The sequence below is a fragment of the Cricetulus griseus genome, chromosome 3 (genome assembly GCF_003668045.3).
Source record: "Cricetulus griseus strain 17A/GY chromosome 3, alternate assembly CriGri-PICRH-1.0, whole genome shotgun sequence".
Classification (NCBI taxonomy): Eukaryota; Metazoa; Chordata; class Mammalia; order Rodentia; family Cricetidae; genus Cricetulus; species Cricetulus griseus.
The window spans coordinates 212,194,996-212,212,082 of record NC_048596.1 but is presented as its reverse complement, the minus strand read 5'-3'; the positions used below and the strand labels follow the sequence as shown (position 1 = coordinate 212,212,082).

The following is a 17,087-nucleotide window of genomic DNA, read 5'->3' as shown; positions in this document are numbered from 1 at the left end:
TACATAATATACATACTAAGATGCATCCTAGATCATTACTCAGTCTGCCATACTAATATCTAGTGGGTCTCAGATTTTATGCTTTGCGTTTTTAAATCTAGCCCAGGATGTAATTCTCTATCCTGAGGCATAATCCTAAAAGACAAACTCTTCTCTGTCATGCAAGATTGGCCTCCCACTGTTGTGATGAATGTGATTGTGTAATGCCTCTACTTTAACCATTTTCTTCCATCTAAGCTATCATCTTACTTCTGTTTTCTATTCCTAACTTTTTACATTTTTGTAATTGTCAAAATTGTAATTTTGCAATTTTGTAATTTACATTTTGTAATTTTTGAATTTTGTAGCAGTAATGACTTACATTGATTGAAGCTAGAGTGTTTTTTACAGAGATGAAGTTACACCCACCCAATATATCTTGAGGAAACTCAGCCTTAGGGGAAGCATTTCAGAGCAGAGAAATGGGTTTTGATGAAGTTAAGAAATGGCAAAACTGACAAATTTGGTGAAATGGACAGAGTTTCTTATGACAGAGCTCAGGGACTTTCTTTTACCCTGAGATTGATTTAGAATAGGATATAGCAACAATTCATAGAACATTAGAGCTGGAATTTGGCTGAGTTTAAAAAAAAAAACAAAAAGACCCAGAATAATTGATGCCATGTAACACTTCTGTTTATGCCTTTAAACTTCAGGAACTCTTTTTATCCCAGCTAAACTATCCTACTTTTCTGTCTGCTGTTGTTGCTTTTCTCCTTCTCTTTCTCCCTCCCCATCCACTCTTCTGGTTCTTGGTATTTTAATTTAATTTGCAGGTGATTAGGTAATTTAGGTCCTGACATATCTTAATTGTTTATAAGAAAAGCTACTCTCACCCATGTCATTTTCTTTTCACACAGTAACAAAACAATGACACCATAGTTACCAAACAGGAAATAGGATTGATTAAACATGTAAAAGGCACAGAAAGGACAACTTGGGAAAGAAGCTTCCAGTGTCTGTCCTGTCAAGAAAAGAACACTCTGGTCCCTAGCATTGGTTCCTGGCTGAGCTGAAGGCCTCTCTTCAGCTTGCTGCTGGGGATCTGCATGGCTGACAAGATGAAAAGAGCTGCCTCAAAAGTCCTCTGTAAGTTGATGTAGGTCTTTTCATCCTTGAAAGGGTTTCTACGGTTGGTGTGCTGGTCAACAGAGGGTCACTCCTGGTGTGCTCCTCACAGTAGGGCAAGAGCTCCACTGCTGCCTTTGAGACTTCTATTATTTTGATGGAGGACTCCAGTTGTACCCACTGCACAGTGCTCTGCCTGGGTTGTGTGGTTGGTGCTCACTGTTTCACTGGATACTCTCCATGATTACTCTTTCCCAAAATCTGTACTGTCTGTCTATCTTCCCCACTGCCCCTCTGTTTATAATTGTCCCCCAAAGTAGTGACTGACATTGATTCAAACTTGAGTTTTTATGCCTCACTCCCAAGAAACATGATATCTAGAAGCAGAGTTATATATGGGACTTATAAGACATACAAGAAGAGTGGGACTTCAACCTTAATGATTAATGGAATTGATTTATCCAAATAGTTCAGGGAGTCTTTTCTAAGTACATATTTTGGTTCCTGTTCATAGAGACAGAAATCTAGGACAAGGAATTTCTTTCTTTTATTGTAAAGAAGTTGAGGCCTAGAGACAACATAGGCCAAATTCACCCGTGTTTAGTGAATGTTTATTGGGAATGATGTAAGGATCCACACACAGACCCAAACATCCTGTGTTTGAATAGCTTGGTACCCAGAATGTACTAATTGTTGACCTGGGGAAACATTTGCCTTCTTCCTCTCATCTCATTGTCCTCCTGTTACAACACACTGCCTCTTCTCTCAGTCATTTCTATAAGAAGCCTATTAGGCTTAAATATTTTAAGTTTTAAGCATTTATATTCTTACATTATTTTTATTATTTTATATTAATTTCCAATATTTGGAATCACTTCTTTTAATTTTAAAAATGACACTAATCCTCAAAATGATTTCTCACTAGGGAAGGACAGTTATTCTCCATATTAGAGTGGTGTACATTTGCTTCAGTCTCCCTAGAATGAGCATTGCATGAAAGATACCTTCAGCAGCAGGAGAAAGAGGGTGAACTGAGTTACTGATGCTTGCTTCACCTTGAGTGGTCTTCAGAGAACTGAGTCCCTGAGAGCAACTTTAGACAAATGTTCCAGAACTGAACATTACATTCTTTTTTTTTGTTTCATTTATTTATTTATTTATTTATTTATTTATTTATTTATTTATTTATTTGTTTATTTATTTATTTATTAGTTCTAGTTAGGGAACAAGCTTGTTTCACATGTAAGTCCCTTCTCCCTCTCCCTCCTCTCATCCCCATCTTCCTCCCACCCCCAACCTACCCCCCACCCCATCCACCCACCACTCCCCAGGCAGGGTAGGGCCCTCAACAGGGGCTCTGCAAAGTCCACCAAATCTTCCTGTGCTGGTCCTGGGCCCTTCCCCATGTGTCCAGGGCCAGAGTGTAACCCTTCACGTGGGATGGGCTCTCAAAGTCCCTTCTTGCACCAGGGAAAAATACTAATCCACCACCAGAGGCTCCCTGGAGTGCAGAGGCCTCCTTATTGACATCCATTGAACATTACATTCTTAAGTTGAACATGATCATAGGGTCTTAAGAAAAGAGAACAAAAAGAATGGCAGACTAGTTTGAGTTTTGCTTGTTTCATTTATTTTCTGTTTCACTTTTAACTTTTACTATATCTGTTCTTTGAAAATTTCACACACTCAAACAATATATTTTGATCATACCATTTCTCACTCACCTCCTCCAACTTCTCCCAGAACTCCTTTCCTCATATCCCCCTCCCAACCCCATATCTTCCTTTTGTCCCTTTACAAACCATAGAGTCTAATCCATGCTGTCTGTGTGTGCATGAGAGTCTGCCTATGGTCACCCCTAGAAAAAATGGACTTTCACGTCCCCGGCAGCTGTCAACTGTCAAAAGTCTTGTGAGCACTTCCCACACCCACACTGGAATATTGATTGGCTTGGTCTTGTATAGGTCCTGTGCGGGCAGCCACAGCTGTGGTGAGTTTATGAGCCCACGAACCTTTGCCCTGCTGTGCCCAGAAGACAGTTTCCCCCTAGTCTTCTCTGACCCCTGGTTCTTACAAAGACTGTTCCATGGTGTCCTCTGAGTCTTGGGTTGATGGATGTGATACAGATAACCTGTTTATAGCTGAGCATTCTATAGTCACCTATTTCCCAAACTTTGTCTAATTGTGAGTCTTTATGTTGACCACTTTTCTTGCACTAACAAGCTTTTCTGATGAGTGAAAATTGCACAAATTAATTAATGTGAGGATGAATATTTAGAAAGCAGTTTGGTGTTAATGATCATTTAACAAAAATAACAGTTTTAAGTTCTCCCCCAGAGTATATGACCTCCCTAGCTATGGGCTTTTGGCCAGGCTCATAGTACCTGGTGAGTCTTCTGCAGTGAAAAAGACCTTAAATCCATCAGAAAGCTGTGGGTTACTCCCTAACATTCACAGCTACTACTCTGTGAGTGGGTGTGTCGTGCTAGTTTAGTTGTTACTGTAGTTGCAGGGCTCACATCAGCCTTTTCCCACAGCAGCTTGTACAGCACTGCCTACATCCATGAAGGATAGCATGTAGGGAAGAAGCTTCCAGGTCAGTATGTGTGAAAAAGCCATATGCAAACCTGTTTTATCTTTTAAAAATTTAAATTTAGATTTAGAATGAAATTCTTCACCACATTTCAACTTATTCTGATTTCTATAACAGCAACTAAATATGCTATGGCTCTGAGGTCACAGAGGGCTGTGTCCAAACAGAATGTTGTAAACATGTAGACCTCCGGAAGACATTAGATTTATTTACCCATTGCCAATTATCTAAGTCTTTAAGGGTAGAATGGTTTAAATGGCCATGTTTTGGCACACAGTCTATCTCATTTTTTAGGTATCCAAATGGTTCTGAAGTTTAATGTATAGACATGTACCCACACAGTGCAGCTTGTACACATCAATTTAATAATGTTGAGAATTTTCATTTATTTCAGCAGCATAACATTGACTGCAGGTGACGTTAGAATTCATCTTGAGTGTAAGAGTTATTGCTACCCTTTGTCCATTGCAAAGAGTAGAAAGAGATCAAATGACTCAACATAGATTGTCATTCAAGAGGAAAAGTGTCATTCCTTACTATTTTTTAAACATCTACCGAATGGGAAGAAAATAAAGCCAAGATATATAAACAGAAGTTACACATCAGAATTCTTCATTTGTAAAGGGCAGCGCCACTGTTCTTTTTTCCCCTCCTATTGTCAATAATAGCAATCCTCCAAAGGTCAGTGGATGGCCTGGAGCATTGATGGAGCACATATGATGGGCCAGAGCTCCTTATCTTCTCTCACTCGGGTTTAATTCAAGTCCTGAGCCAAAAGCACATGGCCCACAGGCAGTCTGCCCCCTCCACTCTTGACAGAGTGTCTCCAGACATTGCATTATTTTTTAAGTTGATAGATTATAGACAAATGTATTATAGATCCTTTAGAGGAAATGCATTGGTCCTATTTATAAAAACACTAAGTGGATCAGAAGAAATGGCTCAGAAGTTAAGAGAACTAGTTACTCTTCCAGAGTTCAGTTTCCATATGGTGGCTCACAGTTACAGAGGAACCCAAGACTTTCTTTGGACCTCTGTGGGCACTGCAAGCATGTGGTGCCCAGGCATACATGCTGGAAAAACATCCCGTACTCATTAAATAAAAACTTAAGAAATCAATAAAAGAAGTGCACTTTCCAATGAAAAGCGAGGGGGATAGTTTAATTTATAAGTGCTAGGATAGACAGTAGCTGACACATATAAAATGACAGGAAGTTAGGGTAGATTTATCTGAAGGGTTTTAAAGTCACCTTGCAGCTAGCATTTTTTTTTAAAACTTTATATGCAGAAAATATCATGAGTAGAATTTGGAACAATTATTAGAATAAGAAAGCAAAGAATGCACTGTCAGCCTAATCTATTATTGTCACTTCTACAGAGTATATAATTATTCAGCACGCCCTACTGGAAACACACCCTACCCCTTTGCTCAGTTCTCTGTTATTGTGAAGTCTCAGGGTCCCTGACAGCATGGTTGATATAAAGAGCTCTGAAAAGTCAAAAGGTACTGTGACAGTCCAGTTTCAGTTTCAAATAGGCATGCATTTTCTGTCACACTGTGTAATCAGAGCTGGAAGCTATGACGTCTGAAGGAACTGAGGTCTCCATGATGTCTGACAGAGCTGAGGTCTGAGTGGGAAAACCTTGAGAACCAGATTGCAATTATGTTGTGTCTGAAAAACTGGGTCACCTGGCATTCACTTCCATATGACCAAGTTCTCCTATAAAGGAGTATACATTATTGTTTCCTTTATCTCCTCATAAAGCTCTTGTGAGAATAAATACACAAAAGAAAGTAAAGACAAACATAAAGTCAGACTTTGACTTAACTCACTGCATCCATCTACTTTATATTTTCATCTCAAACTACCCCCCTATTCTTTAAAAAGTTGAAAACTTCTTTTAAAAAGTGTCTTCATTGCAAATGTACCATCCAGGGAATGGATTGGAACCCATGTGGAGTTAAGAAAACTTTAAAACAGAAGGATTTCCTGGTAAACAACCAGCTAGATGGAAACAGTCAGTGAACATCTTTTATTTTTTAAAAGTAGTTTCTCTCCATATCTTATATTTGGAATGAATAGTATATAAATCTCTAGAATACTGACAGGACCTCATGTATTACAAATAATTTATTACACACAACACAGTTGCCATCTCATTATATAATGTTTCCAGAATCCTAACACAAACTTAGAAGTTATTACTAAAGGGAGGGGAACAAAATAACTATTCCACTTGGATTTTTTTTACAGGCAATTGGATTATTTTACTGGCACATATACTTTATTTACTAATGGCTGAAACTTGCTCAGATGCCAAGGATGCAACGATATTCGATATTCTTACTATTAATATTTTATTACTCACTAATAGCTTTTTGCATAGGAATAGGAATTTCTAGTGTTATAAAGAGGTGCTGTCATATAGATATAAAGAATTGGTAGTGTTATTATAAATAACTTGTTGACTTTAAATTCTACCCCTAACTCTGATCTAAAGTAACTCAGCATAGTTACTGCAATTCTCCATGACTTGCATATTAGTTTTTAAAAGTTTCTCAGCTGTTGGTTTGTGAGCCTGTGGAATTTTCCAAAATACTGGAGTTTATCCTTATTATTTCATTCACTAAGACCTTTCTCCAAATAACTCCTTCCTTTTTCTGCCAAGGAAGCTGCAGAGACAGACAGAAGTAATAACCATTCCAATACAAGCCTCCATTTTCCTCTGGAAGTTTATAGAGTTACTGTTTTGTTTATGGTTTACAGTAATTCAGTACCTTGGGTACATAATGCTTCTTTCTCCAAGACTAAGCCATGGCATTGTTAATTCCTAGTAAGATGTGGCAGGAGTTACTTGTTATGCCAAACATTTTCTTAATGGGTTTTAAAACTTTCCTGTTCCAAATACAACTAAATGGCTCCACCCTTGACCAACTGTGGGAAACTTAAGAAATGTTCCATGGTAATGTTCCATCCCTGGTAAAAGGAAATCTAATAGTAAACAGTGATGCCTATGAACCAAAATAATGATCAGCATGGCAAAATAACCCTAAAGGTGTCATAGTGGTATTCATATCTGGGTTGCAACCAACAGTTAATTAGATTTAAGGCCTACTCAATAGAAGATAAATCATGCTTGATACTACAAACCTGGCTAATTGCCCAGGGCTAGTGAGGTCATTAACCTTGGAGAACCTACTGTTGCCACTTTACTAGACCAACATAATTCCTAATTGCTTTGTAAAACTTATTCTTACACTAATAGATATGTTTAGCTTTCACCCCACAACACAGTCTATTTGCAGTAAACAGAGACCATCACAGAAAACCAGTTGGTCATAGTGCAATATCAACTGATCATGGAGAGCTCAACCCCAAATGATATATCTACAAAGCAATTCCTGCACCTAAGACTCAGTGAGCATCACAGAAGAAGGGAAGGCAAGAGTGTAAAAACCAGAGGACCAGGGAGTCTCCTATGAGATTGTGTCTCCTAGAAATGACAGGGAAGCTGTACCCATGATACTGAAACAGTATGGCTGCCTAAACAAGAGTTGAACAACAATGCCAAAAGACATGCTGACTCAGAAGGGGGAAAATTATTAGGCTTCCACTCCTAGACAAAGAACTATGGGCAATTAATAACTACCAAGATAGAGTGGAATAGTCTCTGCCAGAGATGAGCCCCCTAACTGATTATCCTACACCAAGTTGTCAGCCTTGAAGTGATATGCATACAAACAACACTAAATGTACCCACTTATGAGTTTATATATGTGGTGATAATAACCAGAGAAAAAGAGGCCATGAATTTGAGAGAGTGATGGAGGGACACAGGAGGGGTTGAAGGAAGGGGACATAGAAGGGGTTGGACAGAAGAAAGGGTGGGGAGAAATGAAGTAATTAGGTTTTAATTAAAATAGAAAAGGGTAAAAGATCTGTGTGAAATACTGAAAAAGCTAACAAATATTTTTAAAAAATATAGAAGATGAATCCTCATATTTAATTTATTAGCCCTCAAGAAATAATGCACTAGAAAAAGGCAAACAAATATCTCACTTGAAGTTTTACATTATTTAATTTTAAATAATTCTTGAGATTCAAAGAAATGGGACCAAAAAGAACATTTAAAAATTACTAGCATTGAAAATGCTATGAATGACACAAATTTATCTTGTGCTTCCTTTATCGTGATTCTGATGTTTGCTTGACATGAACTTTTGGTTGTCTTCCCATGTCCCTCTGTCCTTCTAATTCTGTTCTGGTGTCTGCCTCTTCCGCAGAGCCTTTAGTTGGTGAGACTCTGATAGATTTCATATAATTTACTCCACTCCCCTGTTTCCCTTTCCTGTAATCCATTTAAGGGGAGGCATGTTACATAACTGAAACTAATGAAACCTGTGGGAGTCTGCCTTAGGACTTCAGAGAACCATTTGCTCAGCAATGGAAAAGACCTTCCTTTATGCATGTGGACACTGCTACAAGATGTGGGTAAACTGTTGGCAGACATCTTGTTATTGCTGTGGTAATTGTCAAGCCAAAACTGATTCATGAAGGTAGAAAATCAGTAAGAGAAACCAACATTGAAGATAGTGGCCTGGTGCTAGGTAAACCAACTTTAGGTTGTCAACCCTCTTACATTCTTTTTTAGACATTATAGTCTTTACTTGTATAATTCAGTTGAGTCAGGTTTTAAAATTTTCCTTTATTAGCATGAATAATGGGTTTCATTGTGGCACTTAATAATACACATAATAAATCTTAATGCACCAAAAGCATTCTAAATGGTATTCTTTACTATATATTTTTGTGGCTTTATATATTATATTGATGATCATGCAAATGGAAAAGTTAGTAATTTACAAGTATGCAGCACAAATTTTTATATGCAGTATTTTCTGAAGATAGGCAGCATTTAATGAACCTTTCAATAGAAATAGAATCATTTCCTCTAGTCCTTACCAATATTTTGATATTTAATATTTAAGAATCACATATATTGAGTAAGCTGGCCTATATTGACATAGATCTCATGTGACATTTGTTGGGCTTTTGTACAATGAGTACATCTAGGTTCCACCATTCATACCAGGAACAGATTAATACCATTTCCCATAGTTCCCTGCATGTAACACCATTTCCCATAGTTCCTGCCCATAATACCATTCCCTTCAGACTCACTGCTTTTCTAATGGCAAATACATTTTCCTGGTGTTGAATATTATATTCTTGAATTATGTAGCATGCATCCTTCGCACCTGGCTTCTTTTGCTTAATAATAGTTAATGTGAGGTTTATTCACAGTATGTCCAAGAAGAACAATTCATTTTCATTTTCATATAGAAGAATTCTATTTGGGGAATATATCAGAATGTATCCAGAATATTACAAAGGACACTTGGATTGTTTATGTCCATGGGCAATGTAATCAGGAAAATTTTCAAACATGTCTTCTAATGAGTATGCATACATATTTCTGTCAGATATATACTTATATGTGGGATTGCTGAGTCACAGAGGAGGCAGATAACCTCTTAGTTATATTTTAAAGAAGCCTTGCAAAGTGGTTATATAGACAAACACTTCTACTTATCACATACAGTTGTGACACTTGCTTCCTGGGATTGACAATGTGTGATCTTGTTCATTGTAATTATAGCTTATGGGATATGTAGTGATAATTTATTTTAGCTTCAGTTTCATTTTTCTTGATTAGTAATGAGGTTGAACATCTTTTGGGCAACTTTATTTTTGAAGTTCATTCTTGAGTCTCTTGACTTATTTTTCAAACATATATTTTCTTGACATTACTGATTTATAAGATATAGTCTGCACATATGTCCCTTGTCAAGGTAAATATTAGAATATATTCTCATTCTGGTAATTATATCTTGTTGAAGGAAATTTTCCTTTATAAATTTTTTTAATGTATGCTGTGACTGAGAGACTTTTCTGTTACTTTTTGACCCACATACAGTTGAGTTTTGTGCAGATAAGAAACACAGTAAAATATGTTTATTTCTTCATATGTTCAGCTGATTATACTCCCTGTCTCATACAGCTTTGTGATCAATCTGATTTATTTCTTAATCTTGGTCAATATTACCCATTAGCTTATATTCTGTCTTTGTGACAATACATCAGAGCTTCAACAATGTTTTGTATTGACAATCCAACTTTCTCTCAATTGTTTTAAGTATTCCTCACATTTCTATAAATTATAAGTTGAGATTTTAAATTTTCCAAGTTAGAATAAAAGAACCATGCTAGGCTTTCACATTTACTTTGATTTTCTTTAATTTCTATCAGTGGCACACTGTGAATTCCTGTGAGGGTCCTACACAGACTCTGCTGCGTTAATTTCTAGTTCTGTGGTGGAGAGATGGGAGAGACAGATAAGTGGAGTCATTTGTGCACTATGAAGAGAGGCGAACTGCAGATGCAATGGTGGTGACAAACAGCCTGGTCTTAGAGGTCTGTGGTACCACCTGAGTCCACGGAGATGTCTGGGCCTGTGGCTCTTCCACGGCCTGAGTCAATTTTGATGTCTGCGGCCCATGTTATCAACAGAAGTCATGGCCCTGGTGGTAGTCTGGGCTTCTCCCTGAAGCCATGTTGAAATCAGAGGGCCAGGCTGAGCTGGTCCCACCCCTCCCTTGGGCAGCACAGAAGAGCTGGCTCTGGTGGCATGCATAAAGGAGAGCTGGTGGACAGATCAACTCAGCTACTACCCAGACCCAGATCTAGGGCTCTGAGTTAGCCCACCCAACATCTCCCCCATCTATGAGCTACTGGCGTACATGAAGGAGCCAGTCATACAGAACCATAGCTTCAGGATCTCCATGACTCAGGACAACTGCAGGGTATCCTAGAGGAGTGTCCAGTATTGATGGTGTACCAGAACCCAGAGGCCTTGAACAGGCCAATGATTCATTGTAATAAATATTTGCAAGTAAAGATGTGGGGCAAAAGGGTTACCCTTTATGACATACCACAGCTTCCAATGCCACTGTGACCAATGACTATGTGATGGAGAGGTAGGAATATGGAAGAGCAGAGTGGTACCTGCACAGCAGAACTGGAGACTCAACAGCTGTGATGGGATTGAGAAGGTGGGGGTTGATAGAGGAGCAGGTAATACCCAGAGGGGTCAGGAAGATGTTTTTTTTTTAATTTTTGTTTATTTTTAAGCGGGAGGTTACAAGGATGGATGCTAGATATGCAAGGAATGGGAAATGAGTAGGATTAGGGTACATGATGTGAAATTCCCAAAGAATCAATACAAAAATTATATTTAAAAAGAATTTCTATCAGGGACTATGTTTCTGGGATGCTTGTTCTGAATTTGCTGTACTGCTTCTGTGATTGTACACTTTTTCTATTGTGTTCTGCCAGTGTGGAGAACTACATTGGACAGTTAATGCAATATTTATCCTTCTGCCTTTGGAATAATTCCAACATTATAATAAAGATTTGTCATTTTATATATAACTGGCTGCATCTTGCTTTACACCTGCAGTTCAGAAATCAGAACTGCTTTTGGGAAAAGCCATATTTCGATTCCAGTCTTTCACATGGTGCTTGCCTTAGTAGCACTGAACTCCCGCCTTTTCCTCTCTTGCTAGTGAGACCAATATTCATATTAGGGTATGTGTTCTACATGGACACTGTGATCTTGACAATGATTTGGAGGGGGAATCTGTTGATGGGGGAGGTCCTACTGTATGTGGTGAATATATGTTTCTCTTATTGGTTGATGAATAAAGCTGTTTCACCAAAGGTTAGGCAGGATGTAGCCAGGCAGGAAGTATAGGTGGGGCAACCAGATGAAGAGAATTCTGGGAAGAGGAACACGGAGAGTAAGTCTCAAAAGAGATGCCATGTAGCTGCTGAGGGAGCAAGAGGGCCAGGTATCACTGGTAAGCCAAGACAACATAAAGATACACAGATTAATAGAAATGGGTTAACAATTAAGAGAGTGCTAGCTAATAAGAAGCCCTAGCCATAAGCCAAACAGTTTATAATTAATATAAGCCTCTGTGTGTTTATTTGGGACTGAATGGCAGCAGGACCAGGTGGGACAGAAACTTCTATCTACACCTGAGCTGACAGAGTGCTCTCCTCTGGGTTTTCTCTCTGAATCCAGCTGGCCAGATCCTGGCTGTTCAAACTGCTCTTCAAAGCTTTCCAAAGATTAAGACTTTCTTTTTGTTTTGCTTTGTTTGATAGGGATCTTAGGACTGAACACTGTTAATTTGAAACAGATACCATTTAATCGTCAGAAGAGTTCCCCATAATATGAAAAGCCCATAAGCAGGGTTCATCCATTTCACCAGGAAACAATTGTCCATACATGGGTTAAACAAAAGCATTGTAGTTAGAACAATTGTTTAAAGGACTTTGTCTACAATGTTCAGGGAAATAAATATGATGGAGCTAGTGTGTATCCCACAGAAAAGGACAGCCTCTATGGCCTGTTCAGAACACAAAGACATCTCATCTTTTCTCTTCAGGTTTAAGTGGTTTGAACAAAGTGAAACAAGCCAGAAGCCTTATCAGGGCTCAGCAATCTGTTTCTTCTTCAGCCTTCAACTCACTCCAAAATTAGAGGCAAAGGAGTCACAGTTTCTTTTACCTCTGAAAATTCCTGAAAACCAAGGCTATGTTCATCAACACGGTAAACTACACTAAATAGTTGATCAGTATGCAATGAATGCTGTGCCCTGCCCCCGGCTCATGTTTGGACACTTGTTTTCAATGGGTGGTGCTATTTTTGGAGGCTGTATGGCCCGTTGAATGTGGGATGTGCCTTTGAAGACAATAGCAAGTCCCTATTTGCAGCACTGCTCTTTCTCTGCTCCCTGGCATATCACCGAGTCATGCCTCTTCCTCATGGAACTGAACTGGTCAACCATGTCTCCACCATGATGCCCTGGAATCCTCTGCAATCATGAGCCAAAATGACTCTTTCCTCTCCAAAGTTGCTTCTGTTACACGCTCTCTCAGTGATGTAAAACCGCTCAGTTACTTTTGGAAATGTTCAATATTAGGTGGTAGGTGGTATCTCAAAGATATAACAATAGTCTCTCTCTCTCTCTCTCTCTCTCTCTCTCTCTCTCTCTCTCTCTTTCTGTTTCTGAAAGTGCTCTAGGATATAGCCTCCCCACATAGGTGTATCTTTAGGTTTTGAGGCAGAGTCTCACTAAATTGTCCAAGTTGTCTTTGCAAGACATCTAATGGAAACTCATTTGCTTAGATCACAAACTTTATTTAATGCTTCATTTGACCTGAGGTGTGCTTTGTTTAGCAGAAAGCTGGGCATTACATTTAGCACTCTTGTTATTTGTCTGACATTGGCAATAGGAACATTAATATAGCCAGAGGCTTGAGTGTCTGTGACGCTATTAGAACAAGTGCATGCAAAACTGTGAGTTATGTGGAATAGCAGCAAAATCTTGCTTTTCCTTCTGTGATTCTGTGTGTGCCTGTGGAGATCAGAGGCCAATATTTGTGTCTTTCTTGGTTTTTATACACCATATTTTTAAGACGGTTTTGCTCACTGAATTTGAAGCATATAGATTTAGTTGGGCAGGCTGGTCAGTGAGTTCTGTCTCTCTGTCTTCCCAGTGCTGGAATTACAGATGCAGGCTGCTGCACCTAGCCTTTCTGTGAGTGCTGGAGATATGAACTCAGGTCGTCATGCTTGTGTGGCAAGCACTTTACACACTGAGCTATCTCCCCATCCCCTGTTCATGCCTTACAGTTTACACTCAATACAGCCTGGAAAGAGAAGGGAACACCCACCATGAGTTACATGATTTTCTCAAGATGGTAAGACTAAGGTGCTGTTTCTTTTCAGTGATTTTCTGTGACTTCCATACATTTTACAGCAAAGATAAATTACTTTTCCTCTAAAAAACAACAGCACAGTCATTCCCGTAAGAGTTGAAATGATGGTTAGAAAAATTCACATATGGATTACTGAAGAAAAAGTACCAAGGAGGAGGCTCCAGAGCAAGGAGACTACAGAGCTGAATAAGCCAGAGCTAGAAAGCAGCTGGACAGCAAACATGGGTGCCATTGCTAGTGAACATTTAGGCTCTAAAGGAAGCTTTCTTCAGAATTTAAATGACCAGAGACAGCATACACATTTCTTTCGGGGGCTTAATGATACAAGCAAATGGGAAGACATCAGAATCCTGAAAGCAATCTAGCATGCTATTTTAAAGGGTTATTACCCAGGAAATATGATCAATTACTGTAAGACAGATGTGTGTATTGCGTTTTACAAATAGAGGCACTATACATTTTTATCTCCCAAGAAGAGACAAGAGAAAATAACCCAAGAACAGTAATTACCAGGAGCTTTCAATTAACTCAGAGCTGGCTGTGAAGAAAAGCAGAGCAGGATGAATAGGTGGGGCAAACCCACCAAAACACTTTCTTAGTTTTTTTTTTTTTTTAGATTGTTATCTGCTACTGTCTTTTTAAAGATCATTTGTTAAATGTAGACAAAAGACCAGCACAGGTCTTTAAGGTGGAGATGGGTAAAAATCCAAAGCAAAAGTTGTTATTATTAGTGTTATCCTATAAGAAATTGAAATCTGTGGGTTTGTGTTGACCTTCACTATGGCTTGCACATCAACTATAGGAGCTACCTTAATAAGAGCTTGCCTCCTAGGCCCTATCCCAAAGGATATGATAGACTCTAATGACCCCCTATGGAAGGCCTCACCCTCCCTGGGGGGCAGAAAGGATATGTGATAGGTAGGGTTTTAGGTGTGTGGGGGGGTGGTAGGGGAGGAGTAGAGGGAGAGGGAACTCGGATTGACATGTAAAACAATCTTGTTTCTAATCCAAATAAAAAATCTGCAAAAAAACCATAAAAAACAAACAAACAAACAAAAAACAAAGTAAGAGCTTGCCTCTGTTTCCAGCTAGAGGAACTAATACAAAATAACAGTGTACACATCAGATCCTATTGTAGAAATGAGAAATGGACAGCATCTATTTTGGCAGTATGAGTTCATCAGGCATCATGGTATTTGCATGGCTGTGGCAGATGGTGGCCTCTGCAGATCAGTGAGATTGTACCCCTCACCGTAGTGTGTGGTGCCCATAGCGTGTACTGAGCACAAGGCACCAAGAAAATGAGGAAACTCAATGAAATGTGGCTTAAGCCCAGGCCTGGGTCTTTGCTACCCCTCCAAGCCATTCTTATGTGCACTTAGTGAAACGGTCCTGCAAACCCCGTGTAATGAATGCCCACTCTTCACTGAGTTCCCCTGAGGAGCAGCCACATGTGAGGCTCCCTCAAAGCTCTATAGCTGTGGATGCTCCCAGAACAGTAAAGCTGTGGAAAGGCAAAATCAGCAGTTATGTCCACTTTCATTCTAGTTCTGATGCACATAGAGTCACCTTGACAGTTCCTCCTTTCCCACCCAAAAGACCAAAGCAAATTTGACACCCATCTGGGAACTATCCCTAGTTCCTCAAAATTGCAAGTGTCAGTTTTAATCAGTTGCCTCCTTTTTACATATCTGAAACACTCTGTGATTTTAAAGGTGTTTTTAAGTCTATAGAATGAAGATTTGACCCATACTGAGGCCCATGATAACCTGACCGTTTCTAGGCCTTTTCTCAAGGTATTCTTCATAAGGTTCCCATAGTTCAAAGATGAAAACAAAATGAAACTTAGAATTGATCATCTAGATACTTTGTTTTGTGTCCTTCATTATGGTTATTCAGAGCCTGGGAATATGCTTGGCTCTAACATGCTAGTTATCAAAACTCTGAATTATTTTTCTTCTGAGTTATCTATGGCATCTTCTAGAATTGTATTCTCATATTTCTTGTATTCTGTAAATGATGTAGTCTCCAAATTTTCATGTAGAAATGAAGAAATCTTGTTGGAATTTTATAGTGTGGAACTTGAACTTAGCTGTTTTTAGTCACTGGCAAAAGATCTGTGCTCTGTTCCATGATCTCCTTCAGTGTCTGGTCATGGAGCAGAGGCTCCTGAGCAGGACCAGAAGAACACAGTGGGGCAGTCAGAGCTTCCCTGGTTCACACAGGAGCGTGAAGCATAGGCAAGCCTGGAATACATAGCAGAACAAACAAAAGGCACAAATCAACCACCAAGAAAAGACTATAAAAAAATTGAAGAAAAATCTTCTTGGGGTAGAGCTCTTGTTTGTGTTTTCATGTTGAGAAAGAGTCATAGTGTAGGACAACCCCAGACTCAGGATCCTTCTGCTTGGGCTCCCTGAGTGATGGGATTATAAATACATGGCATCACATCCAGGCCGTATCCTTTAATAATTATTTCATTCACATATTATATTTTTATGATATTTTGATGATTTTCATCCACCATTTAAACCTTCCCAGAAGAATTATAGCACTTGGAAACTGACAGTGATGTTAGTGACCATATAGTCAACTCATTTTGCAGAAAGCAGGAGAGTGGCTAGCTCAGTCACCTCACTACAGTTTCTAGTTTGTTAGCACAAGTGACAGTGTGAGATGCTTAGTCCCTGGCCCACTCCACCGTGTGCCACCACCATCACTGTTTGCACAGCCAGCTTCTCTGTGACTACAACAGGGATAAAGCCTTTCGTAACAATGTCTGTTATGTCTAGGAAACAAATGCATGCAGATAGTAGAAACGGACAATAAAGGCTGTGTATACTGTTGCTGTGAGTATTGCCCAGAACTGGTATTTTAAGAAGAAAGACAACTACATTGTGTATTTTTCATATGATAGAAGAAACATTACACTGGTTATAATAGTGACAACACTAGGAAGTGACAAATTGTACATTGGTGTTAAAAGCGAGTGGGGTGGGAGGGGGTTGATGGGATTGGCTTTACCTTGCATTTCACATAGCCAAGGAAATGAAAATGGATCATTATTTCCTTTTGTGGAGGTAAAAGCATATTGTTATTGGAAAACACAAACAGTGAGTCTATAGTTTCCCCTTGAAATCCCCCAGAAGAATGGTTGAAGTTATTGGAATGGGAAGCTGTTGTGTATGGGGTGGGAGGTGGGAAGTTTGATAATACGTTCTCTACCCAGATGAAATTGCTTTGAAGAATCATTCTAGGCGGGCAGCAGTTTATAAAATGTTGAAGTTTATTTTGGATTCTAGAGAAAATCAGCAGCCTAATGTCTGATGTTTACTATTGTTTCATCACTTATAAGCCAAGTCTATGCCTCTGAAGAAACTATAGTTATATTAGTCAATTATCCAGACTCTGACTTAAAATGACCTGGATTTATTATTTTAGTCATTTTAGTCTTCTGAATGTCAGAATTCTGAAATTAGTCTCCTTGGAGAGTAGTCAAGGGGATTCAGGGCTAGCAACCTCTATGGAAGTCTCAG

At 39.0% G+C, this 17,087-nt stretch overlaps 1 pseudogene; it reads right to left on the bottom strand.

The window, feature by feature from the left end:
* Positions 1 to 1,006: 1,006 nt before the first annotated feature.
* LOC113834611 lies at positions 1,007 to 2,865 on the bottom strand (annotated as a pseudogene).
* Positions 2,866 to 17,087: the final 14,222 nt, after the last annotated feature.